The 27372-nt window shown below is 43.1% G+C and overlaps 1 protein-coding gene and 1 long non-coding RNA gene across 2 annotated transcripts in view; both read left to right on the top strand.

Moving 5' to 3' along the window:
• Xkr6 (XK related 6) overlaps positions 1-27372 on the top strand; it is a 247263-nt gene that overhangs the window by 32388 nt on the left and 187503 nt on the right. The window lies entirely within an intron of this gene.
• LOC121137879 lies at positions 3304-26636 on the top strand. Its single transcript, XR_005875150.1, has 2 exons — positions 3304-3568; positions 19857-26636. It is a non-coding gene; the product is annotated as an uncharacterized LOC121137879 (long non-coding RNA).

The following is a 27372-nucleotide window of genomic DNA, read 5'->3' as shown; positions in this document are numbered from 1 at the left end:
TTCATACTATATTAGAATTTTCTTTTCAAAAAAATTTTTTTTGTGTATTTGTACTTGTTTATGTATACATGGATAGACTGGCCCATGAGGGGGCCTATGGAGGCCAGTGGTTGGCTGTGGGTATTTTCTTCATTGGTTTTTTGAGACAGGGTCTTTTTGAATCTGGAGCTCACCATTTTGGCTAGAGTGGCCTGCTAGTGAGCCCCTGGAACCCACCTGTCCCTTCCTCCCCTCCTTCACACCCAGTGCTGAGGTTATAGACACCACCTGGCCTTGCTTTTAAGTGGATGCTGGAAATCTGAACTCAGGTTCTCATACTTTACAAACAAGTTCTGCCTGCTGAGCCATCTCCCCAGCCCCTATCATACAATCTTCCTCTTTCAGTTTCTGGAGGGTATGTATTTCAGGATCTGTTCTGAAAGGCCTTGCGTATTCAGTAGGTCTTTGTAATTTGTGCCTGGAAATGAAAGATGGTGCTCATATTTTTGGCCCAAGTATCCCAAGTTAGATTGAGTGCAGACAGTAATGATGTATTATCCCAGAGCATCTAAAACTTGCTCCTCTCAAAGCCATGCCCTGTGTGTGAAGTTGTTACCAAGTCTCCAGGTCTGCCAGAGTGTGAGTCTAGCTCGTTCCCAATGTGGCAGTGACAGTGCTGTAGTTCTGATGCTTCCCTGTAATTAAGCTTTTAATAATTGCATTTAAATCAAAGTCTTTGATCCTCATGCCTTTGTACTGTTAGCCAATCACATTTAAGAAAAACAGATTGTTTAAAATTTTATATCTTCAGGAGTATTTGCCTATGTGTCTGTTACCACATGTATGCAGTGCCTGTGGAGGCTGGAAGTGGATGTCGCATCCTCTGAGACTGGACTTACAGAGAGTTGTGAGCATGTGGGCACTGGGAATTGAACCAGGTCTTCTGAAGATCAACTGCTCTCAGATAGCTCTCCTGCCGAAGTGTTTCACATTGCATGCTGTTGTGCTAGTTTTGTGTTTCTTCCCCCCCTTTTCTTGCTGTGACAAAATACTTGAGAAAGATGACATAGGAAAGAATATTTTACAACTTCATAGTTTCAGTCCATGGTCACTTGGCACTGTTTTCAGGTCCTAATGAGACAACACCATGGCAGGTAGTGTGTGACAGGGCAGAGCTTGTTCATTCATAGACCCCCTGAATGTGGGTGTCAGTGAGGAGGCCTAGGTAATCTATGGGGCCTTGGGTGGTATTTACCCCTGGCGTACAAATAGACTTTGAGTGCCCATGCCACAATATGGGAGGCTCTCTCATCTGGGACTCTTAGGGGAGGGACTAGGCCCTGCCCTGGATGAAATGACAGTTACTGGAGATCCATCATGGAGGGCCTCACCTTCCTTGGGGATCAGAATGGAGATTGGGTGGGGACTGGAGGACCTGGTGGGGAGGGCCGGGGAGGGAAAGGGATTGACATTTGAGACAAGATGGTTTCTAATCTAAATAAAAGAAGAAGTGCAGAACAAAGCAAAAGGCATGCCATTGGCTGCCTGCTTCCTCTCTCTAGGCTCTCCCTCTCAGTTTCTGCACCTCCTAGCCATGGCCACACATTGTGAATCCAGCTTCAGATTCGTTTGTTGACCAAGTCCAGTTGCTCAACAAGAGCCCTACCTCAGCACTGTGTTGGGAACCAAGTCTCTTTAACACACAAGTTTTGGGAGGACACATGAAACCTTAATTATAGTATGATTATCCTATTTTATTGTTATTATTGCACCTAACTCATTAATTAAACTTTATCATAGGTCTGTATGCATACAGAGAAAACGTGGTAAATGATAGGGTTTGATACTTTGCAATTTTAGCCATCATTGGTGCTTTTGGAATGTTGTCGTGCTCATAAGGGAGCAGTGAATACCATATGTAAAAATAATGTGCATACCATTCTGCTCTTGCAGGGGAGGAGACATTGATGGCCCTTGGACATGTGTAGAAAGGAGACTTCACTGTGCCCTAGTTTACCTGGATTTTATGCTGTTACTTCATTCAAAATAAGCTATATTGAAATAATAACATTTAGTATTTTTATTTATTTATTTTTTTGGTTTTACAGAGATAGGGTTTCTCTGTATTGTTTTGGAGGCTGTCGGACCAGCCTGGCCTCGAACTCATAGAGATCTGCCTGCCTCTGCCTCCCGAGTGCTGGGATTAAAGGCGTGCGCCACCACCACCTGGCAACATTTAGTATTTCTAAGGAAATTTTCCAGTCAACATCATAAATTCAAAACAACAGGGAAGTATTTCTACTATACCCTCTACTTCAGTAATCCTTCTTCCTTGTAACTCTCACTTTTCTAGTAAACATATTCATAGTCATTCATTCCCCCCCATACAGAAATATAAAGAGACATAATCCAGATTGAAAAGGTGCAGTTGAATTATCTGTACAACAAAGAGGAAGGCAGGAGCTGCCAAGCTGCCAAAGATGTCAAACACTTGCTGGGATCACCCAGGCTGTGTAAATGCGGTATTCAATGCAGTGTTGATTCTGAGATGTTTTCTTCGAGATTATAGCAATGAGCAGGGATTACCACAGAGAGACAAGGTGCTCCCTTGGGATAGTCTCTAAAAGGGGGTACTGAATTATGTAACCAGGCTTCGTGTGAGATGACATTTTATACTGTGTGTGGTGCCACGGCACCAAGTGTTGCTCCTTTGCTCAGAATTCCGGTAGTGTGAGTATGGGATCTGTTTGGGAATATACTTGGCACCCCCAGAGTGTGTTTGCATTGCTGCAGTCAGGTGGAATATCTGTAAAGGACTGAGCTTCTGACGTTACAGTAGCTTGTTTAGTGAATGTGTCATGTGTGTGCTTTGTAAAGGCCCCTGCCGTCTTCAGTGGCTCTTGTCATTTGGTTGGGCGTCTTATGGCTGGTCATGGGAGGCTCACAGTTGGTACAGATAGTATTTACCTCTTAGTAACACACCAAAAAAGCATGCCCAGAATAGAGTTAGGCTAGACTGAGTCTACAGTAGTCTTTGACAGATATCATTGGGTGGAAATAAGAAACCCTGTCGTGCCCGCCTCGACCAGCAAGGAAGACACACCGCCCAGACTCTTCTTTAAGCAGTTTATTCAGGAACCTTGAACAATCTTCTTCTCCCGGGGAGCGCCAACCCACAGCTTAAAAGCCCTTGGGCGGCCAACCCCAGTATGCTACATGGAACGTGCAGATAGGTCCACGTACGCGGAAGCAAGCCTGATATCCAGCCTTAACCAAATACAGGTGGTCCAGCCTTAACCAAATACTGGTGTTGTTTATCACAGAGAGCACTTACTGTCGGGCTAGCATAAGGCGGAAGCCAGCACCATCTTAAGGGTGCAGCACTTCGCAACTCTCTACAAAACCCGTTACAGATCAGTCAGCAGGAGGGTTTGTTGTTTGTTTTTAAAGTCAGAGAAAGAAGGCCAGGCATCTGCCACAATGAACAGTTCTTCCACCTTGTCCTGAGGTAGCCCAAGGGCGCCACAGCTCTCGCTCAGCTGTGGGCTGCATTGTCAGCACACCTGCACCAACTCTGGGACACGCGCAGGTCTCTTGCCCTGATCCTGTAGTTTGGGGGGGGGGTACTGGGAGGAGGGGATGAGGAGGACAAGGGTTCCCTTTAAAAGTCCCTATTGCTCTCTGTGTTGATATCTCATAAAATGCTTGTGCTTTTGGAGACATGAAAACCAAAAACTCAAATGTGGCTGAATGTGACAAGAACCTGAATTTTGCTAAAACTTTCTATCATTTTGGAAGTCCTGAAAATTTAAACTGACATTTCAGGTGACAAACACCCCAAACAACCAGGTCAACTATGTGTCTTACTGTCCCTTAAATGTAAAGGCTGTTTGCGACTCCAAAGCACCTGCTTGACTTTCTAGAAGGTGCATTTTGGTTACATAACGAGCTAACTTTCTTCTGGCTTTGGAAAGTTAATTTTAGTAATTCAGACTGTTTATGTAAGAGCCATGCTAAGGATTTCCCCTTCAGTCTAGAATTGAGTATTTGGACCAGGACTCTAGCTTTGTGCCTCAAACATTGCTGCTCCTCTTAAATGTCACTTATGTGAAGGTTTGTGTGTGTGTGTGTTTAAGTAAACATCGAATTTTCCTCATTCTTGTGCACTGGTAGAAAATGGAAAGGCCTTAGGCAGTTGACTGGAATGAAAGTCATCCTCTGGCCTGTTTTCTTGTCCATCCCACACTAACTTAGCAAATGGATACAAATGTAGAATCCTCTAATCATAGGATTAGCATGAATTAAAATTCAGAGACATCCACCTATTTAATCTGCCTATGTAACCAAGTGTGTGTAATCGTTTACAACATTTCTTCTTGACTGAACCTGATGTGTGGACCTGTAGTCAGTACCAGCTGTGTGAAAAGCTGAGGCAAGAGGCTCAAGCCCAAGGCTTGCCTGGAAAACTTAGTGGCACCCTGCCTCAAAAATTTTAAAAGGGGACTGAGGATGTAGCTCAGCGTAGCCTAGCGTACATGAGGTCCTGGGCTCAGTAAAACGTGTGCTCAGAAACCAGCCATCTATAAAAAGTGTCTTCACAGTGTGGTTACTTTGATTGCTCATAGCTCCTGGGTGCTCTCATTCAGTTTAGAACTAGTTATTAACCCAAACTGGGGCTTCCAGTCATCTTTCTGTGGTAGAAGAAAGCATCTCTGCTCTTTTCTGTCTGGTGATATATAGGGGAGCCACTTAGGCTGTGTTTGACAGGAAGTTTTAAAATGGATGCATGATCAGTGAAACAGAGACTGTGCTGAACCTTTAGCCTTGACACCAAGTGGTGTCCCATGGATGTCAAACATCTTTGGAAGTGAAACGTGCATAACACAAACGGTCCACTTTGTTATTTGTATGTATGTATGTATGTATGTATGTATGTATGTATGTATGTATGTATCTATCCATCCATGTGCAGGTGTACCTGTCTGTGTGTGTGTGTGTGTGTGTGAGTGTGCGCGCGCACGCATGCGCGCGTGTGCGCACTGGTTATTGTGTGTATTCCTAAAATAATCCGCTTTAAATGGGCCTGTTCTGGTTGGACCATTGAGATGGCTTAGTGGGTAGAGGGGCTTGCTCCCAGTCCTGATGGCCTAACATTAAATCCCTGAGACCCACATGGCAGAAGGAGAGAAGCTACTACCGCAAGTTGTCCTCTGACCCCGACAACACTCCATGGCATGTGCCTGCCCACCTCTACACAGAACAAAGAAACGAGTGAATGAAAAGTATCTTTGAAGGAACTGCTTTGGGGCATTCCGTGTCTCTGTGGTGTTCTGACTAGTCTGAACACCTTTTGTTACCTTGCACCCACTGATGGTTTGATCCTCTTTCTCTTCCTTTCAGCTCTCGACAAATACCAGTTTGCCCTCTGTCTGTGTGTATTTACCCACTCTAAATATTTTGTGTAAATATGATTTCTCATATTTGATTTCTGTCATGGAGCATAGTATTTTTAGTGTTTATCTGCCCGTGAGTATGATCTAAACAACAGTTCCCTGCATAGGTAGATACACCACATTTGTTGACCAGTTTTCCATTCATGCACATTTAGGCACCTTGGACTTTTTAGCTGTCCTGAACAATGCTGCTGCTGGAGGCAGCCACATGTGTCTGCCCTGTGATACAGCAGTTCTGTCTTGGATGTTACCCAGTAAGAGCCCATTTCTCTGAAAATGATGTTTATATTACAACAGCTTTATTCATAAGACACTGGCAGTGGAAGTGTTATGTCTTAAAAGGGATCCTGTTTACATGAGGTATACACTCACTGAGTTGAAACCAAAGATAATGTTTGATTTCACTGTTGGCAAATTTTAACTCATTTTACAAGAGAGAATAGAGCAAACTGTGAATCCTAATTTTCAGCAACTCCAGCTGCTGTGCCTAACTAGGGGAACAAGAATAGAAGGAAACTAGTTAGCGGCATATAAATCCTGAGAGGCGACAGTAGCTTGGCTGCTGTGGTAATCATGGGGGTAGGTGGGAAGTGGTGTGATCTTGGCAAGCTGATTGGCTGCGTTGACAGGTGTGACTATGGCTAGCTGATAGATGAATACATTGGCAGGAAAGACAGTTGTAATTACAGGATGCGAAGGGTTTTGATGGGACTGGGGCTGCCATTTAATGAGCTAAGAGAACCTGAAGGCAGGTGTGTAGGAAGGCTGGGAGTTTGAATCTACACAGATAGCTGCCAGAGATTAGGAATCTGAGTGGGACTAGAAATGTAAAATCCAGAGTTGTGAGCATGGTAGTCAAGTCCTGAGCCTGAATGAGCACCCACAGAGTGAGTGGCAAAGCAACCCTGGGTGCTGAGTCTGGAAACAGGTAGATCACTAAGAGAAGCCAGCAAAGAGAGGTGGAACAGAGTCCTGGTCAGTGGGGGAAATGCAAATTCAGAGTGCTTTTTGATTTTTAACTAGTTTCACAAGGAAAAGCACATGTTCAGATCTTTTTACCTCCAGTTCCTTACTTAAATTGAACCATGCTAATTGGTGTTACAGTCTGAACTCTGTGTGCACGTGTGAAGTCTGTAGATGGTTAAGTGTCTTCCCCCATCACTCTACACTGGAGCTCACTGATAAGCCCTAAGGGGCCTGCCTCTCCCTTGTTGGGATTACTGTTGAGTGCCACAGCATCCGGTTATTATGTGGGCACTGGAAAGCTGGACTCAGGTTCTCATGCTTAGCTTCTCTCAAGCAGTGAACTATCTGGAAGGCAGTTGGTTGAAGTATTTTAAAACCTTTTTATCCCAGTACCAACTAGAGTACCCTTTTTAGAGACTGGTGCATGAGGTTGTGTTGTTAAATGTATTTTAGGGAACTGCTTGCTTGGGGTTCTGTGTGCAATAAACAAGTGCTTGATGATCTTGGACTCCCTCTGTGGCTTGCTTGCATGGAATGGATGCATTGAGCAAACGAATCAATTATCTGGCTTCCTGTGATTGTATACCAGTCTCCAACAAGATTTGTCTGCTGGGGAAAGTGGTAGTCACTGGTCACAGGACTCTGATGTTTCCTGGTCCCCTCTGATGTCCTAACCACTGCCAATCCAGCGTTCTCAATAGAGTCCATTAACACAGAGTTGGGAGATAGATACCTCAAAGGGACCATTTTACTGAGCCCACAAGGGTGTCAGGTTCTTAGAATTTCAACAAGTTCCTGCAGTCTTCTTCTGGGACAGAAAGTGCTTTTCTCAGGAGAGATAGCCCTGTTGTACAAGGCTGATCATAAACGTGTGAGTTTTTCCTCAGTTCGAATTTTATTTTGACAACCAAGAAAATGGAAAATGATATAATGAGGTAGAATTTTATTCCCTTCCTCTTTCCTCCTTCCCTTCTGTTCTCCCATTCCCCCTTTTTTTGAGACAAGATCTAGCTAGCTATGTGGCCCTGGTGCTTGCTGTGTAGTACAGGCTGGCTGTGACAGTGACAGCAGTTCTTCTGTTTCAGCCGTCTGAGTGCTTGAATTAGAGGCAGGAGCCAGAATACTTGGAACCTCCCTTTCTCTTTCCCCCTCCCCTTCCCTTTGTCTAAGGTGTCAAGGTAGAGCTATAGGAGGCCAGACCTATCCATTACTTGTTGGAAATACAGAAAGTCTGCAGTTCGCAGCAAGTTGGTTGCAGGCCAATAGGACACTATCAGGGAAGCACCATTGTGGTAGACTGTGTTGATAGAAATGTGGTGTTCAGAACCCAGCGGTGGTCAGTGTGATGGACTTGTCACTAAGTATAAATAGCATCCTGGACATTTATGAGGGGTTTGTCCCTGAGGGATCGTATGGTAAAGCACAGATACCGTCTGTGTAAGGGGAGGGGAGTTGAGGGTGGGAGAGGGGAGCACAGTAGTCTCTCCATGTGTGCGGCTTATTGCCCAGCCAGGAATCATGGCTGCTATCTTCAGAGCAAGAGGTCAGAGCTAATATTGGTAGGCAGAAATGAGTGGAAGGCAAAATCTTTGACTCCGAATACCCACCGTGAACACTGGGTAACCTTTAAATCCATCTGACACTTCATCTTGGTGGAAACTTAGTTTTGTAACCTGCACTCCCTGTATCCCTTTGTCTTTCAAGTGAGGCAGACCCTAGCTGGAGTCTGTGTGAGGGGGAGGAGATCTGGATGTATTTCAGACAATCAGGCTGGGGCCTTTTCCTGGCCAATGACTGATTGGGTACAGCTGTGGTCAAGGCATTGTTTTTGGACTATTTGTGTTTTAACAAAATACTAGAGGCTGTGTATTTTATTTTTCAACTTAAATTCAAAAGACATTTGTTTGTTTTATTTATGTGTGAGTGCATGTGTATGGTGGGGTGGAGAAACAGACCCTGACCATATATGTATGGGTACTCACAGAGGCCAAAAGAGGGTATTGGATCCCCTGGAAGGAGCTGTCATTACAGGTGGTTGTGAGCTGTTGGAAGAGGGTCACTCTGGTCCTCTGAAAAGGCTGCAAGTTCTCTTAACCGCTGCGCCATCTCTGCAGCTCTGAGACTGTGCATTTTAAAGGAAAATATTTATTTAACATGTAGTTGTGAGGTCTAGGGCTCAATACTGGCATGTGCTCAGCTGGTGGGCACCTACTGTGGTGTCTCACTGTGGAGGGATGCAGAAAGGGAGTGAGTGAATGTGGAAGGGATGCAGAAAGGAAGTGAGTGAATGTGGAGGGATGCAGAAAGGGAGTGAGTGAATGTGGAAAGGATGCAGAAAGGAAGTGAGTGAATGTGGAAGGGATGCAGAAAGGAAGTGAGTGAATGTGGAGGGATGCAGAAAGGGAATGAATGTGGAAGGGATGCAGAAAGGAAGTGAGTGAATGTGGAGGGATGCAGAAAGGGAGTGAGTGAATGTGGAGGGGATGCAGAAAGGAAGTGAGTGAATGTGGAGGGATGCAGAAAGGGAGTGAGTGAATGTGGAAGGGATGCAGAAAGGAAGTGAGTGAATGTGGATGGGTGCAGAAAGGAAGTGAATGCATGTGGAGGGGATGCAGAAAGGAAGTGAGTGAATGTGGAAGGGATGCAGAAAGGAAGTGAGTGAATGTGGAGGGATGCAGAAAGGAAGTGAATGCATGTGGTGGGATGCAGAAAGGGAGTGAATGCATGTGGAGGGGATGCAGAAAGGGAGTGAATGAATGCATGCAGAGAGCACAGGTGCAGAGGGCACAAAGGGGCCAGGCTGCTTCACAGCCCCACCCAAAGCTGTGTAAAGCCCCTCAGGCTCCCCTTTCCTACAGTACCATTATTGGGATGGGGGCTAAGCTTCCATATGAATCTCAGTGGAGACAAAGTATTCAGAAGATGCACTGGAGATATTGGGACATAGGATTCCCCTTTTAAAAAAGATTGAAAACAGAGAAATTCTTCTAGTGGACGTGGCCAGATGTGCGCACTGAGCCTGGCAAATTGGGAGGTGTCTGGAAGCTAAATCCAGTTCCATGTGCTGATGTAGACAGTACCTAGGTCCTAGAGGATCCCACTAACACTTTACATAGCCTGGACTTGAACAGGCTTAATGAATGACAGAGCAGATGAGTTTGCCTCCACATGAAGTCATTAACATAACACAACATGGTTGATTGACCGGTTTCTAGCAGCTGGTCTGAAGTGAAGTGATTCTCCAGGGAAAGAGTCCTTGGAGAATGGCCACTTGATGACATGGAAGTCCAGCATTGGGCAGAGTTTGGGGAGATTCAGGGTGCGCCGTTCTGATTGCCCAGCAGAAGCCCTCTGAGGTTGAGTCTTAGAAGGAGGGGAGGCGAACCACAATTGGCAAGGGCCTGCTTCAGTTCAGGGGTGGGTGTGGAGCATCGATTTGTTTTTTTCCTGTCTTAATTAACTCAGTTTCTGTTTTCTGTGCTTTAATCATTTCCAGAGAGGAGGCAGTGGGAAACAGTGCTTAATAAAAATCCTTCATTGTGAGCACACACTGTTTTAGGGAGATGGGTGTCATGGAGTCTTTGTCTAATTGTGGTAACTTAAATTTATCACTTAGTTGTTCCTTTTGGAAAATGGACCATTTACTCAGGCTGTACTAGTAATGAATGTTTTGTGGATACAATGAAGTGATGCAACTTTGGAAAGTAATAGTGCTAGGCATTTATTTGAAACTTTGTGCAGTTTGAATTGAGAGTGCATTCTTTATGTTAAGGTCGAATGAGCAATTTCAGAAGCTGTGTGAGGAACACAAAAGTAGACAGAAGTAAATGTCCGGGATTTGTGAATTGCTCTTCCGTCTGGTTGTAAACTTCTGCACCCTACCTATTGTTACAAGGCCAGTTTTTTCTGATCACTCTTCTTTATCTCTTACCTGTGTGTGTTTTTTTAAACCATGCCTATCCCTGAAGCAGTTGGTGAGTAGGGGACAGTTTGTCTTTGGCATTTCCTGTCTCTTGATGTAGCATTGCAGCTCTTTTATGTACAGTGCTTTTGTCTTGTTCTCAGGAAGCTGTATTGATCTTTCCTGGGGAGCGACAGACTCCAGAGTGTGGTCATTATGACTCTGCAGTGAGGCTTATCAATTCTGTTTCCTGCCTAGGAAGCGCCATCTGCTCTGCAGTGATTATTCTCATATGCAACCATGGGATTGTGCTTTGGAGATCTTAATGTGTTACATTCCCCCACCCCCTTATTTAAATGCTATAATCAACACCATCCCCAGAAACATCCCAAGACACAGTTGGCCTTGAATTGCCCTGAAAATTGTACCCTGCTGCCATGCCTCTGCCAAGGCCTCTTCTGCTCCGATGGGTGGCGTGCTGTCCCATCCTTCCTCCACCATGTGCTCACTCAGCTCCATGCTGGTGTTGTTGTCCTGAGCTTGATGGTAATTGCTCAGAGTGCCCTGTATTTCATTATGTGCCAGGCCCTAAGAACAATGCAGCCACCCTGAGGTGAGAGTTAGCTATTGCCCTGCTGTCCTACCCCCTTTGCTCCAGCTTCCCCTGTGGGTTTCAGAGATGTCCCCCCTGTTCTTTGTTTTTAATTCTTGTCTTTTAATTTCTGTTCACCTCAACCAGTCCTGAACGGTTCTTGTATGGTCAGAATTTGGGTTCTGTCACTGCTTGATTAGTTGAACAGTCAATCACAGGACTTGAGCCTTGACAGACTTATCCTCTTTCTGTTGAGGAGCCAGTGTGTGGCTGTAAATAGTAGTGGGGTAGCATGAAGGCAGCTTTAAAGGAATTCACAAGTACCCAGAAGAAGAATTAACGGTATTTCTTTGGGGAACACTCACACAATCAAGGTAAATAACCACCATGGTCATCTGCTCCTGAAGATGCAGCCTTGCCCTTCAGGAGGCTTCAACTGCAACACAAGAGAATGAGTCAGCCCCTTCTCTTCCTCATAAGGGGTCATGTCTGCACACCTGAAGCCATGCCTTAAGATGTGGCCACCACCACAGGTCCACTGGCAGAACAAGATGCCACTATAGTACCATTTGTTGTCTCTATGCATGTATCTCGCATGTCCTGCTCAAAATAGGATGATATAAATAGTTTTGCTGTTGTAAGTTTTTATTACATTTACTTTTTATTATGTTTAAGTGGGCCATGGCATACATTTGGTGGTCAGAGGACAATTTGAAGAAGTCTGTTCATCCATCATGTGAGTTCCAAGTTTGAACTGAGGCCATTAGTAGTGGTGACAAGCACCTTTACCCACTGAGCCATCTTGCTAGCCCAACTTATAAAAAGATCAAATATTGTTTTCTTATGTTGTTTTTATAACGTGTTTTGTACTTTGCTCACAATCACTCCATTACCCTTTCTTGTCTCCACTCTTTGCTGATTCCAAACACTCCTCTTTGATTTTTATGTCTTGTTTTGAATTAAGATTCCACGTCTAGGAGAAAACACATGTGTTTTTCTGAATCTGGCTCCTTTCGTTTAACATAGTGATTTATAGTTCCATCTAGTTTCCATTAGGTGACAGAATTCCCTCCTTCCTTATGGCTGAATAAAACGCCATTGTGTGTATATTCTTTGTTCATTTATCTGTTGACTGGTACCTGGGCTGGTTCTGTAAGTTGCTTATTTGTGAATAATGCTGCAGTAACCTGCATGTATGGATATGGTAATGTAGGGTGTGAGCTTAACGTTTAAATTCATAAATCTTAATATAGCACTTCATTAAGTTTGGTTATTTTATAGTTAGATTAGGAACATGTTTAGGTGTTTATTTTTCCTGCCTGGTCTTCCTTGGGATGCTAAACATTATCAGCATTGTATGTGGTACAGACACTTGGTGCCTGTGATTCTCGGAGGCCTTTGGGAGTTGCTTGCTGAAGTAGATTATGTCCCTGTAGTTTGTTACAGTTAGGATGGTATTAACAGCGTTTCCAAAAATTTCATTGAGTTCTGGCTGCTATTGCTTGGTTGTTTGTGTTATTTGGAAGTAGTTTATATTTAGTGTGTTTGGACCTGAGCTATTTAATAATAACATAGCTGAATTTGAGAAGGCTCCTAGTGAAGATACTGCTGTTAGCCTCCTGGGAGCATCAACTGTCACCTCACTCTACATGCATTTTCATGTGTCTTTATTGCTGTGAAGACGCATGAAGAGCATCTCAGCTCCTATATAGGAAAACATTTAATTGGTGCTGGCTTACAATTCAGAGGTTTAAGGTCATTATCTTCATGGTGGGTGGCATGCAGGCAGATATGCTAGAGAAGTAACTGAGAGTTCTACATCTTGATCCGCAGGCAGCAGAAGGAGACTGTGTGTCACACTGGACATAACTTGAGCATTGGAGACCTCAAAGTCAGCCTCCATAGTGACACATTTCCTCCAACAAGGTCACATCTACTCCAACAAGGCCATACCTCCTAACAGTGCCACTCCCTGTGGGTCAAGCATTCACAAGAATGTGTCTATGGAGGCTATGCCTATTCAAACCATGGCAATGTGTGTCTTTTAAAAGTCTTGCCTATTGGTATATTTAGTGTGTAGTTAGCTGTGTGTTTGATAGTATTTTAACAGAGTTAGCTTAAGCCTCTGATTGGGAGAAAACATTTACACAGGCATATGGGAGATAGAAATAAATGTCCCAGGTACTCACCAACAGAGCAGGGTGCTCAGTGAGTCAACACATTTGTAGAATTGAATGGAATAACACACAAAAAAGCTGTTTGTAGACACTGCATTTTTGTCAGGTGCTCACTGCCTTATAAATGATTGTTTATCATCGTGTGCACTGTTGGTGGGAACAGAAAGTGGTATGGCTGTTGTGGGAAACAGTATGGTTGTTCTGCAAACAAAGGAATGGAATTGCTGTACAATCTAGAAATTTCACTTCTGGGTATACATACTGAAAAATGGGAAGCAAATACTTAAGCAGATATTTAGGCAACTGTGTTCACAGTAGTTTTAGTCATCATTGCCTGAAGGTGCAGGCAGCTGCAGAGCCCCTGGATGAATGAGTAGAATATAATCCCGCTTTGGAAAAGACGTTCTGATGCACAGGACACCCAGATGAACCTTGAGGACAGACAGGCATGCACGCATGCAAACACACACACACACACACACACACACACACACACACACACCATTGCGAACTTACACCACTTCGGAGGCTCCTGGCATAGGCAGCCATCAAGTCAGAAAGGAGGGAGGATGAATGGGAGATGGTGGTCAGTGTTTCTGGCCTATGCTTTTTGAGGTGAAAACCTTGTGGAGATGGTCACCTACCAGTGTGAATATAATCAGTACCTCGGAGCCGTGTGCCTCAGAGATGGTTAAGATGGAAAGCCAAGCAGCATCTCAGTTGCGGATTGTGCTTTGGGTGGCGAAGGTAAGAATTCCCATGACATTGGGAGGTGAGGAATCTGGGGAAATAGGTGAAACAAAGGTGGTAGCAAGTGGATGATTATTAAAAGTGGGTGAGGCTTCATCAGGGTTCACCATGCTGTTCTGTTTATTGTGTATATATTTAAACATATCCTTAATTCTTTTAAAGTTCTCGTTTGTCATTTAGTTAAGAAGACCACTTGCCTTTTCCATGATGGATGGATGCTTCAGGAGAGAGGTGTAAGCTGGTCTGTCATGGAGCTGGTCTGCTGTTTAGTGCTGAAGGCTCAGGGGAGAGTAGCTGTGCAAGGAGGGAGGGGAGTTCTGCAGACAGAGAATTTTGTGGCTCCTGAGTGGCTCACAGAGAACTAAAGAACACAAGTCCTCTGAGTGTCTAACACATGGGTGTCCAAACTCTTCATTCCTACAGAATTCTCTCCTGAAGGGCTCAGTTTGGTTTTATCTGTTTCTGCTCTGAGAACCACAGTGTCTCAGTGAAGTTAATATGAGAAAGACCATGGGAAGATCTTACCCTTAGAATATGAGTGCAAGATGAAGATGAAGGCCGTTTTGTTTGAGTTGTATAAAGATGTCTGTTTAACTAATGTGAGAGCTGATTCTGGGCACCACTGGGATGAGCTGATGGACTTTTAAAAGAAAGACAGGGGCTGGTGATAGGGCTCATTGTGTAAAGGTGCTTGCTGCCAAGCCTAACAAACAAACTGAGTTCTGTCTCTGGTACTCAACGTAGCACGGTAGAAAGAGAATTGATTCCCTCAACTTGTCCTCTGACTTTCTCATGTGTACCTGACCCAAGTGTATGCCCATACACTGTATTTTGTTCTTTTATTTGGCAAAGAGGGGACTGGGAAGATGTTCAGCAGTTAAGAGCAAGTATTACTCACAGAGGACCCCAGTTTTGTTCCTACCACCCATGTAGGGCAGCTAACAACCATCTATAATTCCAGCTCTGGCCTCAGTGATGGTTGCATTCAGGTGCACATCAAACACCACCCCCCAACACACACACACACACACACACACACACACACACACACACACACACACAATTAAAAATAAACTGAACCCTTAAAAGCTAGCAAAACCTAGTATTGACAGCTTGGTTTGTTAGTAGGATAATATTTTTTAAAACAAGTAACTCTTGGGTTAGAGATGGATCAGACATTAAAGGCTAGGCTCACAACCAAAAGTATAAAGTAAGTGATTCTTGCATTTCTTTTTAAATTTGTACCCATAATTCTAGTGAAATGCAGCCCTCTCCTGTCCCACCTAACAGAATAAGGAAAGATTACTCAGTATTTATTTTTACTTCATAGCATGTACTAATCATAATGTCCCTGCTATAATATACAAATGATGTTGGCCAGTAACTTTTAGCATGTTATTAAAATTGTCAAAATGGAAAGAAGAATATATTCCATGAAGTTTGAAAATGAAGCAGAGCGTTGTTGGCACACACCTTTAATCCCAGCACTTGGGAGGCAGAGGCAGGCGGATCTCTGTGAGTTCAAGGCCAGCCTAGTGTACAGAGCAAGGTTCAGGACAGGCTCCAAAGCAATACAGAGAAACCCTGTCTCGAAAAACAAAAACAAACAAACAACAACAAGAAAAGAAAAGAAAATGAATCATCTATGACCTAAGGGAAGGGTATGTCAGGGGCTGACTGACTAGTAGCAGGGTGACATCAGTAGCAATTGTTAACACTAGGGACAATTGCCACTCAACATTCAGGGGATGTTCAGCACCAAGGACAGCAACACACACACACACACACACACACACACACACACACACACACACACACACAAAAGCAATAGTGTGAATGGTGTGCACCAAGTCATTTACCGCATACAAGGACTGGTCAGCACAGAGGACAGTGACACGAAGAGTCAGGCTGTAAATGGAAGTTTGTTTAAAGGGGTTTCTTGTTGGAGTTCCTAAGTGTTTTGCCAGAGCCCAAGGAAACACCACAGCAAGGTTTCATTCTTGTGTTGATACTGCTCGTCAGTAGTTTCCTTCTGAGGCTGGCCCATCCAGTCTACAAGTACTGAACACTTCCCCTTGCGCAGAATGCTTTGTAGCTGTTGAACGACCCTGGGGGACAGAGGCAAAGCCAGCAAGAGCCTGTGTTTCAGGCTCATGTCAGGAGTCATTTCCAGAGTATAACAGGACCTGTGACATCTGAGCAGATCTTGTGTCTGGGAGCACTCAGCTGGCCTTAGGGGATAGAGGGACACCAAGAGCAAGAGGTGAGGGGACAGAATTCAGCTCCTGCATTGAGGATGATAGCCCAAGCCTTCTCTGTTGCCTGTCACTTGGGTAAGGGCCTATTTTCTTCAAAATTGTCCCCACATTATCCAGCTTGATGTACCACGATATCACATTTTGGTCTCAGGACTCAACAGTCCAGGTCCCTGGGATGCTACTGTTCAGATTCTCTGCTTAGCCACCTCCTATCCAGCTCTTAGGTCTCAACACAGACACAGTTCTTCCCAGCCCCCAGTCAGAACTGTGTGTGAACCAGAACCTACAAGAACAACTGGTCCCAGAGAGGTAGAGCAGAAGGCCCGTGGGGTCCAAATGAAGTCTTTCAAGAGTACCCTTCAGCCCTAGATACTTTCCCTTCATGAAAAGTAACAGTTCAAATCTGTGAATATGCCCGATGATTTTTGCAGTGACAGCAGACATCACTAGCAATCTCATTTTACTCATTTCTTGGTGTATTGTCATTTTCCAGGAAACACTTAGTGAGTAGATGCCATTGGAATATGCCAGTCAAGAAGCTGGTGATGTGCATGGGGGAGGAGACCGTGGCTTGGTTGTTCTGGGGTCTGGCAGTGTGCTTGTGCTTACGGGATGCAAGGAAGACTGAAAAGGGAGGAAGGTATGTAATAGTGTATGGGATAAAGTCTACAGGAGAGGTGGGCAGAGAACCTGAGAGAAGAGGCTTGTATCAACTTGAGATGAAGGAGAACACTTTGATTAGTAACCTGCCTCAACATACACTCATCCCCTGGGTGACCACCTGAAGACAGTTGCCTGTGGGGGTTTTCCAATCCTTGCATGTACTTGTGGTCAGAAACATTCTGGTCACACCAGAGTGCCTGTGCTCCTTGCCATCCTCTGTTCAGGTCTGTTGAGTTGATTTGGGGCAGCTCTAAGGACTGTGAAGTCACCAAAGGGCTTTCTGTAGCATGTTTTGCATGGCTCTCTACCCGAGAGACAAATTTTCTCCAGTGGCATTTTACTGGGAAGTTTGACTCCAGCCCTGAATTCCATATGTCAGGGTAGGTGTCTTAGAACAAAGCAAGATGGAACATATGTGAAGAGATCGCTTGGCTAGAGTTTGCCATATTTGAGAGGTCTGACAACAGCATAGCGTTTCTGGGTTGGTTGTGTCTTGGGGTGGAAGAATTACCCCATGATTATCACTAATTTTGTGACACACACTGTGCTATTGAATAGCTTGTTAAGACATTGGACGTCAAAAGCCAAGCCCTGTGACATGCCCCTTGTGTACTGGAACCTGTAGCATCAGCTTACTTTGCTTGGGTTGTGCAGACCGAAGGATATTGGAAGAAGCAAGAAGTGGCCAAATTCAAGAAGCATGGTGGCCAGACCGAATCAGCAGCTGCCACCCGGCCTTCTTTGACACCCAAGCTTCTCTGTGGCTGTGCACGAGTCCTCATGTCCACAGTGTCTCACAGGAGACCTGACTGAGAGCTGGCAGATTCTATCCATCTTCAGAAACCCAGTTTGTAGAGTTTTGAAATGCTTAGTAAAGCACCCAGGGAAATATTTTGCTAGAAAAGTAATAATTGTTCACGATATAGACATTATACTCTAGAACCATGAAGTGGCAAGTGAAAAGCTGTTCTGGGATAACAGCTTCTCGGACAGCCATCCACAAGGTTTCTTTCCTGTCCTTTTCGTGGCCTTACCTTTTACCCTGCTTCATGGAAGCAAATGGCTTATGTTTCTATTCAGCAGCAGCAGCATCTGCACACCTGCTGATGTGCCCGGGGCATGTTTCTATAGCAGCATGAGAGGTGGCAGCTTCAAACCTACTTCCTGGTAGACATTATGATTTTATTCTTGGGCCATTTGTATGTTGACAGTAGTGTCACTGTATACCTTGTTCTGTGAAGTCTCTGTAAATATTTTCACTTATTGGAGAGAAGAAACCAGAAGGATCTAGTACTGGAACTCAGATTTTGGGGTCTAAATTGTCTTTTGTTGTAGATTGCTTTTATTATGTTGAGATGTGTCTCTAATAACTATATTCTCCAGGATTTTTTTTTTAATCATGAAGTTATGTTGGAGTTTGTCAAAGTTTTTTTTTTCCCCTACATATAATGAGGTGTCGTGTGCTTTTTGCCCCTGAGGCTATTTATGTGGTGGATTACTTTATTCTTGTTGAATTCATCCCTGCATGTCTGTGATAAAAGCCCATTTGATCATGTTGGATGATCTTTTTGATGTGTTTCTGAACTTTGTTTGCAAGTATGCGGTTGATAATTTTTGAAACTATGTTCATCAGGGAAGTGACCTATAATTCCCTCTTCTGTTGGGTCTTTGTCTGGTGTTGGTATCAGGGTGCTTCTGGCTTTGTAAAAAGAACTTGGAAGTCTGTCTGTCTGTCTGTCTATCTATCTATCTATCTATCTATCTATCTATCTATCTATCTATCTATCTATCTCAGACTAACTCGAGGAGTGTTGATGTTAGTTTTCAGGGTTTGGTAGGATTCTGGGCCAATCCATCTGGCCCCTGGCTTTTTCAGTTGGGAGAATTTTAATTACTACTTCTATGTCATTGGTTGTCATGTTTAAGTTATTTGCTTCATCTTTATCAAACTTTGGTAGGTCGTGTAACTAGAAATCATCCATTTCTTTTGCATTTTCTAGTTTAGTAGAATGTGAATTTTTAAAGTATGTCCTTAGAGATTCTGGCTTTCCCTAGTGCCTGTTGTAATATCATCCTTTGACCTCTAATTGTATTAAGTTAGTGTTCACTCTTTCTCTTTCTGTGGATTTGGCTAAAAGTTTGTTTCTTTTCAAAGAACCAGCTTTTCATTTTATTAATTCTTTGTATTTTTTCACTTCTATTTTATTAATTTCCACCCAAGTTCTAGTTATCTCCTCTCATTTACTTTTTCTGAATGTTGTTTCTTTATGATTTTCTGAGGCATGAAGTTATTAATGTGAGATTGCTCAAAAATTTTGATGTAGGCACAGCACTATAAACTTCCTCTTAGCCTGAGACGTGTTTGGGGTCAGAGCTACCCATGTTTTCCAGGATAAGAATGAATTTCAAGATTAATACAGGATTTTGAAAATCATGCTTGGTCCTGAAGTTTAGAGTTAGTGATTGGAACAGAAAGATTTGAGGTCTTTGGTGGGCTTTGTTTGAGTCCTGAGGTCTCTAGCTGTTATTTCCTGATTCTGCTGTCCCTCCTGGTGGAAGCAGTGGCCCCTGCTACCCTGGGGTGGATGGGACCCCATCTGTGTACTTGGCTTTGCCATCTAGTGCTCAGGCACATTTCATATTGCTTGGATGAGACAATGCTTGCTCTCACTGGAGAAGCCGGGCAGTTTCCATATACTCCGTACTGCTGTTGAAACCAGGAGTTGTGTAAACTCTTATTTCTTATTGTCAGATCATGGTTGTGCTCAATATTGAACTTTGCCTTCTTGCCCTGGTATGCATGTATGTACAAATACATATTTAAATAAGTAAAATTTGTTGTTTAACTTCATTAGTGTCATTAACTTAAACATAAAAATAAATGAGTGAAATACTAGTTTGGCTTTGTAGATCAAGCTTGGGATTTGATGGTTGTTGCAGCTTTCAAAAGGATAGAAGGGGAACCTTCCAGAGAGACTGGAGCTCCAGTGCTGTGTGCAAATGTTTGCACTTTGATTTTTGTGAGATAAAGTTGCTTCAGGTACTTTGTATTTGAGTGTCATGTCAGAGGCTTCATTTCATGATTGTTTACTCATTCACATGTATTTTTATTTTTAGCTCTAAGCAAAAGACATGAGGCCTCAGCCGAAATGAGATGGTTAGAGGTCATCCGGTTTCTAGACGTGTGCGGTCACCTGGTCCTGAAAGTCCTCCACAGAGAATGGTAATGACAAAATCTAAGGATGGAGGGGGGCCTTGTGTCTCCACCTGCCCCACCCCCACCCAGGACCTCTCCCTGTAAGATGTAAAAGTTCCTAACTTACTGATGTTCTTTCTCTAAGCTGGTAAAAAATAGCAGCAAAAACATCAGAAAATCACAGGCAAATCAAATGTTTTAGGTGTGTAAAAACCTGTTTTTGTTTGTTTTTCTTAAGTAGCAATAAAATATATGCCATATGAAAAGCCCTGAATCCTTAGGAATTTGCATGCTGAAAACCAGTAGGATTTTCTCCTGAACAAAAGGAAATCCAGGCTTCCTAATATTTTATATGCAAAAGAAAGAATTCCTGCCCAGGTGTTCTGTGATACATTTTCAAAAGTTACATCACCTTTTGAGGATCAGTTATTTCTTATTTAATTATTTTACATGTACCAGTCAGCTCTGTTTTAATTGTTAATGTTCAAAATATGTTTTCTGTATTTATATAGTTTATAGTGGAAAGGAGTAAAACTCTGGGATATTTATTTGTATATATAATACATATATGCTAATCTTGGGAGGTGTTATCTCTCTTGTTTGGTTTATTTTCATGGACCAAATCCTGCTTAGAGAAAGGAATAGATGCTGAGCACCTTTAATCCCGACACTCAGGAGGCAGAGGCAGGTGGATCTCTGTGAGTTCGAGGCCAGCCTTATATACAGAGCGAGTTCTGGAAGAGGCTCCAAAACAGACTGACTCTAGAGAAAAAAAAAAACCAAAAAAGAAAAGAAAAAAGAAGGAAAAGGAATAGGCTTGATTCTGGGAGAGACTAAGATTCTTTGCTCATATTCAAAAGGTGTCCTAAGCCATTAACTCAGAGAAGGGGTTCTCTGTCATTTCATATCCTGCATTAGAAACAGTCCCATTAGCTTCTAAAATAACCTCACAAGTTTGCTGCATTTTAGCCTAAGTCATGAAGGTGCTTCAATACTGAGCTCTGAGAGGGATCAAATTTCATCCAGTTTCACAGGTCATGTAGAAGACAAGTTCCAAGTTGTTTGTTACCCGGTGGGCAGTTTCGTTTTAAAGCAATGCCATGTTGCTTTTCATGGACACCCATCAGTACTCCTGTGCCTTGTTTCACCTTTGTCTGTAGTATGTTCTCAGCCTATAACCTTACGTGTTGACAGTGGCAAGATTCAGGGAAGGATTCCCTTTACATCCGTGACATTTTATGATGAAAGAGCATTGTTCACCTGCTCCAAAGTCTATGCTTAGAGCTCTGGCGTCAGTGGGTCGCCTAGGAGAACTACACTTGTCTGTGTCTCAGCTTGTACTCACTGGCCTGTCTTGTCCTGTTTTAGAAAAAAGCAGTATTAGGGGTTGTTCCTATATTCAGGGTTACACTTCTGTTGGAAGGGAGAACTCTGAGCTCTTGGTTTTCTATAGAACAATGCTCTGGCCTTAAGTGGCATGGTTTCTAAACCACAGTAGAGGAGTTGGCCATGGTTCATTTTTGTGTAATTAACATTGTCTTATAAGAAGGGTCAGAGCTATATATTTCTGTAGCCATAGTCCCAGCTCTTGAGAGGCATAGCAACATGTGAGACTCCCCAGGTGTCGGAGTGGGAGAAGGTCTTAATGAGAAACAGTTACTGGCATTGCTGATGCCTGTATACTTAGAAATTGTACTGTCTGGCTGGGCTTAGTGGCCTGCGCCTGTTATCCCAGCACTCCAGAGGCAGAGACATATCAGTCTTTTTGAGTTCTAGGCCATCCTAGTCTATACAGAGTGCTAGGCTAGCCAGTGCTGCATAGTGATGAAGACTCTCCCTCTCTGTCTCTCCCTCCCTCTCTCTCCCCCCACCATACCCCTGATTTCTTATTACCCAAAACAAACAGGCTTTTTGGTTTGTTTGTTTTTTTCAAATAGAAAAAAGAAAGCAAAGCAGGCACACTTGATTATGCTGGTCCCTTTTGAGGTTAGAAGAACTTGGTATATTTTTAATGATAAAAGCCAGAAGTTAGTGCACTGGAGGACAAACATCAGCCACTGTCACTCAGCTAAAAAGTAGCTTCTAAACATGTGAATTATTCAAGAAAAAGCCTGTGGCTTCATTCATGCACCTCAGTGTCTTCACCACGGTGACCACTTCCAAGGGAGGGCAGGACTAGTGCTAGTAAAGACTTAAACGTGTGAAAAGGTGTTGACCCAGCAAATATTAAACAAGCAAGTGGCACATATGAGTCTAGTTGGATATTTGTTTTGCTGTGTGGAAACCACTTTGTCTTAAAGTGTAAGAGCCACTATAGCACAAGTAAAGCATTAATGTTGAAATGTTTTATAATTTATAAAAGTAAATATTGACCTTTTCTGAAAAAGTCTTTTCTTTTGCCCTTGTTTAATTTATTTCCCTTTTTTGTTTTTTAGGTTTGCAATTTTTTTTTGGTGATGACATGTTCAGAATCTTGGATCCCTAAGTTGAATGTTGGAAATATGTAGGAGCCTTGGAAGTTATGTTGTTTTCATATTTTAATGTTTTGGTAGGTGAATCAGTAGACTAATAAATGTATGTAAAGTAATTCTGTACTTGCAGCTGACAGGTGTGTCTCAGGATTGTCACCTGTCTGTGCTCTGGAGACAGTCTGCTTCGAACGTTCTCTGTGGACCTCTCAAGTTCTGGGCAGTGTGTGTTCCTCCTGTTGTGCTTTGGTTCACTGGTTTCCTTGCCTACCTGCCTTGCAATGTGAGCTGCTTAGAACACAGGAACTATTGATCAGAAGTTAAGAGAAGAAAAAGCATCCAGTGTTAATCTTAAATGCAGTAATTACAGAGTTTCTACCTGGAAATTCTCTCACAAGGTCTACATTAGAATATGTAGGTTTTTGTTTTTTACAAATATATGTGTGGCCAAATGCTGCCAGGTTTTAAAATTAGACATTATTGTCAGCCAGCGGTGCTCACATGGAGGGAGTAAGCTGTTGGCTTTCACCTCCTTCCTCTCTCCCTCCTGTGATGTGGGAGGGCTTGGTGGTCTGTGTAAAAGGAGAAACCCTGAGAAAAGGCCTCAATTTCCTGGAAGGATTAATTTTCCTAAACAACAGTATCAACAGAAATCAACAGATTTGGCTCCCTTCCAAGTGTGGGCAACTCTCATGTAGAATGTGGGTGGGAGAGTATTCAGTCACCAACAGATGGATGTGTGGTATAGAGCAGATCACAGAGTCTGTAGTCATTGGTGGTTGGTTGTCCCTTGCCTTCCTCCTCTGCACCTGCTGGAATTCAAAGACTTGAGGATACTTAGTTATTTCAGTCATTAACTCTGGAGCTTAGTTAATTAGTGGTCGATATGAGTGCATCCCTACTCTTTATTCAGTGGTCAATATGAATGAGTCCCTGTTCTTTACACCCTGACTGAGGAGTAGGGATTATAAAGACCAAAGTTAGAACAACTTGGAAGGATGAAGAAAATGCAGGAATCTGGAGAGACTGAATAGTACCTCAGGAAAGTCATGGTGTGTTTTATTACTAGTGAGTTGTCCATTGTTCCTGTGGCCACAGTTACCCTCAGGTTTCTGTTAGAAGGTTTTCAGAAACTGAAGGTCTGTACTACTGCCAGTGGCCCCCTTTTAATTAAAATGTAACTACATCATTTCCCCTCCTTGCCTTCTCCCTTTTCAGTGGGATGATTCACATGATACTTAGTAGAAAGCACACTGGAAAACACTAATTAGACTTGTTTTTTAATTATTACATACCAATGTACACATGTGGTGTCTTTTTAGCTGCTTTCTGATTACAACTGGCTTTTAAAAACTCTCCCTCCATGATACTTCTGTCAATAGAGGTTTCCTTTTAGCCAGTTCTAGCCACAGTATTAATTGGGCCTGAGTATCTAATACACCCAGAAGGAATTAACCAGCCAGGAAAAAACTTTGTCCCCACCAGAATAAATATTTTAAACATCTTCTTAGATTCTGAAAACCAAGAGTACAAATGAAAGAGACTTAAGAAAGAGAACACTTAGGAGCCAGGCAGTACAAAGTGAGGGTGGGCTGCACATGGAAATCCACAGAGTAGAACTGTGGCAACAGAGTGTATCCTGGAGGGGAAGAAAATGCTGGAATGTCTCGTACGGGAGACATTCTGTGTTGTCATGGGTAGCTTTCACCAGCATGCCATGGTATTTAAGAGTAGTGAGGCCAGTGTTTGGAAATACTGATGTATTGCCTAATGGTGAGTTTGAGTTATTCTGGCATGGTCTAAATGTATTTGTGGCTCAATGGTTAATTTAATTTCAAATAAGTATCTTAAGTATTAGAGAAAATATATTAGCAATAAGACTTTTGTTCCTTTGTATAACTTTACAAAATAGTATAGAATATCATGTATAGTGGAGAGCTGAGGGCATGGGTATGGTCATAATGGCCGCCTCCCAGAAGCTTCTGAATTAAAACGTTAAGACTGTACTCAATTTTGTTTTACTTGTAGTATCAAGTAGAGAGCATTTTAGTGTGTCTCTCATGGGAAATCTGTCCTTCCTGGGTCAATGTGCTTCACAGCCTTGACACATCACATTCCAAAGAGTACAGATCTGTGAGTTTCACACATTAACAGAGGAACCCGGAGAAGCTGAGTGGAGCCAGCTCCCTGTGTTGGGGAAGTTGTAGAGAAACTCCACATGGAAATCTGCTGGAAGCTAGGGTTCCTTCACCAGCCCAGCTGCACTGGCAGAGCATATCTGTGCAGTCTCTGTACATATAGGGACACTGGTGTGTGAGGATGTCCTGGCATACGGGGGTTCTGTCACTTGCTCTGATGTTGATTTCCTCCCTCAGTGGTTTTCTGCTTCCAAAGGTGGGACCTCCAGGCTGAAGGCTGCCCACTGTCTCTTCACACAGAAACCTGCAGCCACACGATGGAAACCTCCTGGAGAAAGGGAGCAGATCCTGCAGAGGCCTCTCGTGAGGACACGTGGAGAAGGTGGAACCTGAGGCATAGGGCATGGCGGTGTCTTCTGTTGATCGATGTTTATTTTATTTCATAAGGAGTTGAATAGTAACGCCCTTTAATATGAGTATACTTCTCACCCCCATCCCCAATTATTGTAAAAGTTTTCTCAAGTGTGACCTTTTATTATGTCAGGATAGTTAAGTTCTTGGTGTCAAGTACTTGTTAAATTATGTAATAGTGACTGGAGATTTGGGACTCTGTTGTGACTTGTAAATTTGAAGCACATTTTCAGGAAAATTATCAACATTTCCAGTCGACTCATTTTCATTCCTTTCAGCTTCTCTGGTATATAGTCTTTTCTGAGGTTGCCAGCTGGAGGAGATACCCCCACTTTGGTGGCTGCCTTTGATTTGCACCACTCAAAACCTAATTTGTCAGAAAGTCCATTTTAACAGTCTTCTTCTCTCCTTGGTGAAATCTCAGGTCACCTCCCTGTTCTGTACAGCTTCTCTCTGAAGGTGAAGCCTAGAGACTTGAAGAAACACTACCACTAGGACTAAGTAATAGAAGAGTATCACCAGGGTAACACCAGCAGAGCATCCTCGGTGACATGCTGTTGGTATCTTCGATGAATTTGACTGACATTTACAAGCTGGATGTATAGACATAAAGTAATCTCATAAGTTATATCCTTAATGTCAGTACAGGTCACCTCTGAGGCATTTGTGTTTGTGTGGTCTAGAGTTGATGACCCATTCTGCTGCAAAGGATCCAGGTCAGTTAACCTGACTGAGATAGCATTTAAATAGAATCTGAGGTGTTTTATGTCTCTAGAGAGTTTTCTGCTTTGGACTTTTGTGGTTTTAAATCCACAAGAAGAGGGTTCTGGAAGGAGAGCTTGAGTTGATCCATGCTTCAAACACATGCTTTCTGTGATGACAATAAAAACATTGAATACAAGGGATTCAAGAGTTTGTTGGAATCCTGCTGCATCTGTGCTGCTCATCTTCCTAGACAATTCCATCACGGTTCCTTCTAGCTCTTCAAGATGGCTCTGTCTGGCTGCCAAGTCCCACGTGGACATAGAAGTATCAACATACAGCCCCCCGTCTTTCCCATTGTCAGGTTGCATTCCGCTGGAAACGGGAGCTTCACATCAACTTGCTGACTCATTCCTGACCTTCTTCCTTCCTGAAGAGAAGCAGCACTTTTAGACACAGGGACCCTGGCTATCTAAGGGATGCCTCTAGAAAGTTCACAGTACTGTATTCCAAACATGGCCTCTCAGTGTGCTGGTCTCTGCTGTTGTGGTTTCCAGGGGAATCTTCTCCAGGAGCCTAGCCTGCCTCAGGAATGGGGGACTTAGCTGATTTATGAGCTTGTATGCTTGCTAGGACCTGAAGAGAGCTAGAGGACACTACTGTGTCTCCCTTGGTACCTAAAACAAGCAAACAACAAAACAAAGATCACATAGAGAAAATGTCTGTGTCAGCAGGATTTGTCCAAACCATAAGCCAACTTTTTAGGCCCACATGAATCTTCATTGAACCTACATTGACTATCCAGGTGTTTGTAAGCTATCATGTTATCTTTGGAAAACTTTGTTACGCTAACATTAAAAATAAGATTTTAAGTTTTTTTACATATACATTTCAGAAACAATACCTATGTGTTTCTGTGGACAGGCTATCCTGCTTATAATAAATTCTTGACTCTTAATAAAAATTAAATGGTTCAATTATTTAAAAACCTAACACTTTAAAATTATTTGTGAGAGTGGTGAGTGCAAGGCTGCTGCATATGAATCCTGTGGTCAGGGCCATGTGTTTTGTCCAGAGTCCCTAAGCACTTGACTATAGTCACCAAGTGCTTAGGGTACTGGAGATGTATCTCAAGTTTATCCAAGCAAAGTAGCTTTGTACTCTGAAAGAAGTTCACAGGGAAGGGAAAGACCATCTGTGTGAACCCAGTCACAGGGGCTCATGGGTACTAGAGCTCCTGCATGACTGACAGAAGGGGCTCCTGCTGGCAGCAGAATACAGGAAAAGAAACAAGGACAAACAAAGAAGCAAGGACAGTAAAAGATAAAAGATTTTAATTTGGGTGTCAGTCCCAGCACTTAATAGGCTGAGGCAGTAGGATTCCTCTTTTTCAAGGACAGTCCGGATTATAGTGAATTCTAGGCCAACCGCTCTCAAAAAAAAAAAAAAAAAAGCAAATTTTATACCACTCTCTACTGTATGTCAGGTTCATGAAATTAAAAGCTTATGCTGTTGAGTTCTCTTAAAGACAGTTATACAATTCTCATTGGTCTTTGAAGTCAGAATCCTGGGAGACACCATTTCCTGGAAGTGTAGGTCAATATTAGCATGTTGACTGAGTTCTGCCTAAAGGACTTGTTTAACTTTCAGGTCCCTTATTAGAGTTTCTGAGAACAGTTAAGGGGGAGTTCCGACAGCTACTGTAGCATGGCTTCTTA

This window comes from Mesocricetus auratus, unplaced genomic scaffold (genome assembly GCF_017639785.1).
Source record: "Mesocricetus auratus isolate SY011 unplaced genomic scaffold, BCM_Maur_2.0 Super-Scaffold_100707, whole genome shotgun sequence".
NCBI classification, from domain to species: Eukaryota; Metazoa; Chordata; class Mammalia; order Rodentia; family Cricetidae; genus Mesocricetus; species Mesocricetus auratus.
The sequence above is the reverse complement of the archived record's forward strand: the minus strand, read 5'-3'. Positions and strand labels throughout refer to the sequence as shown.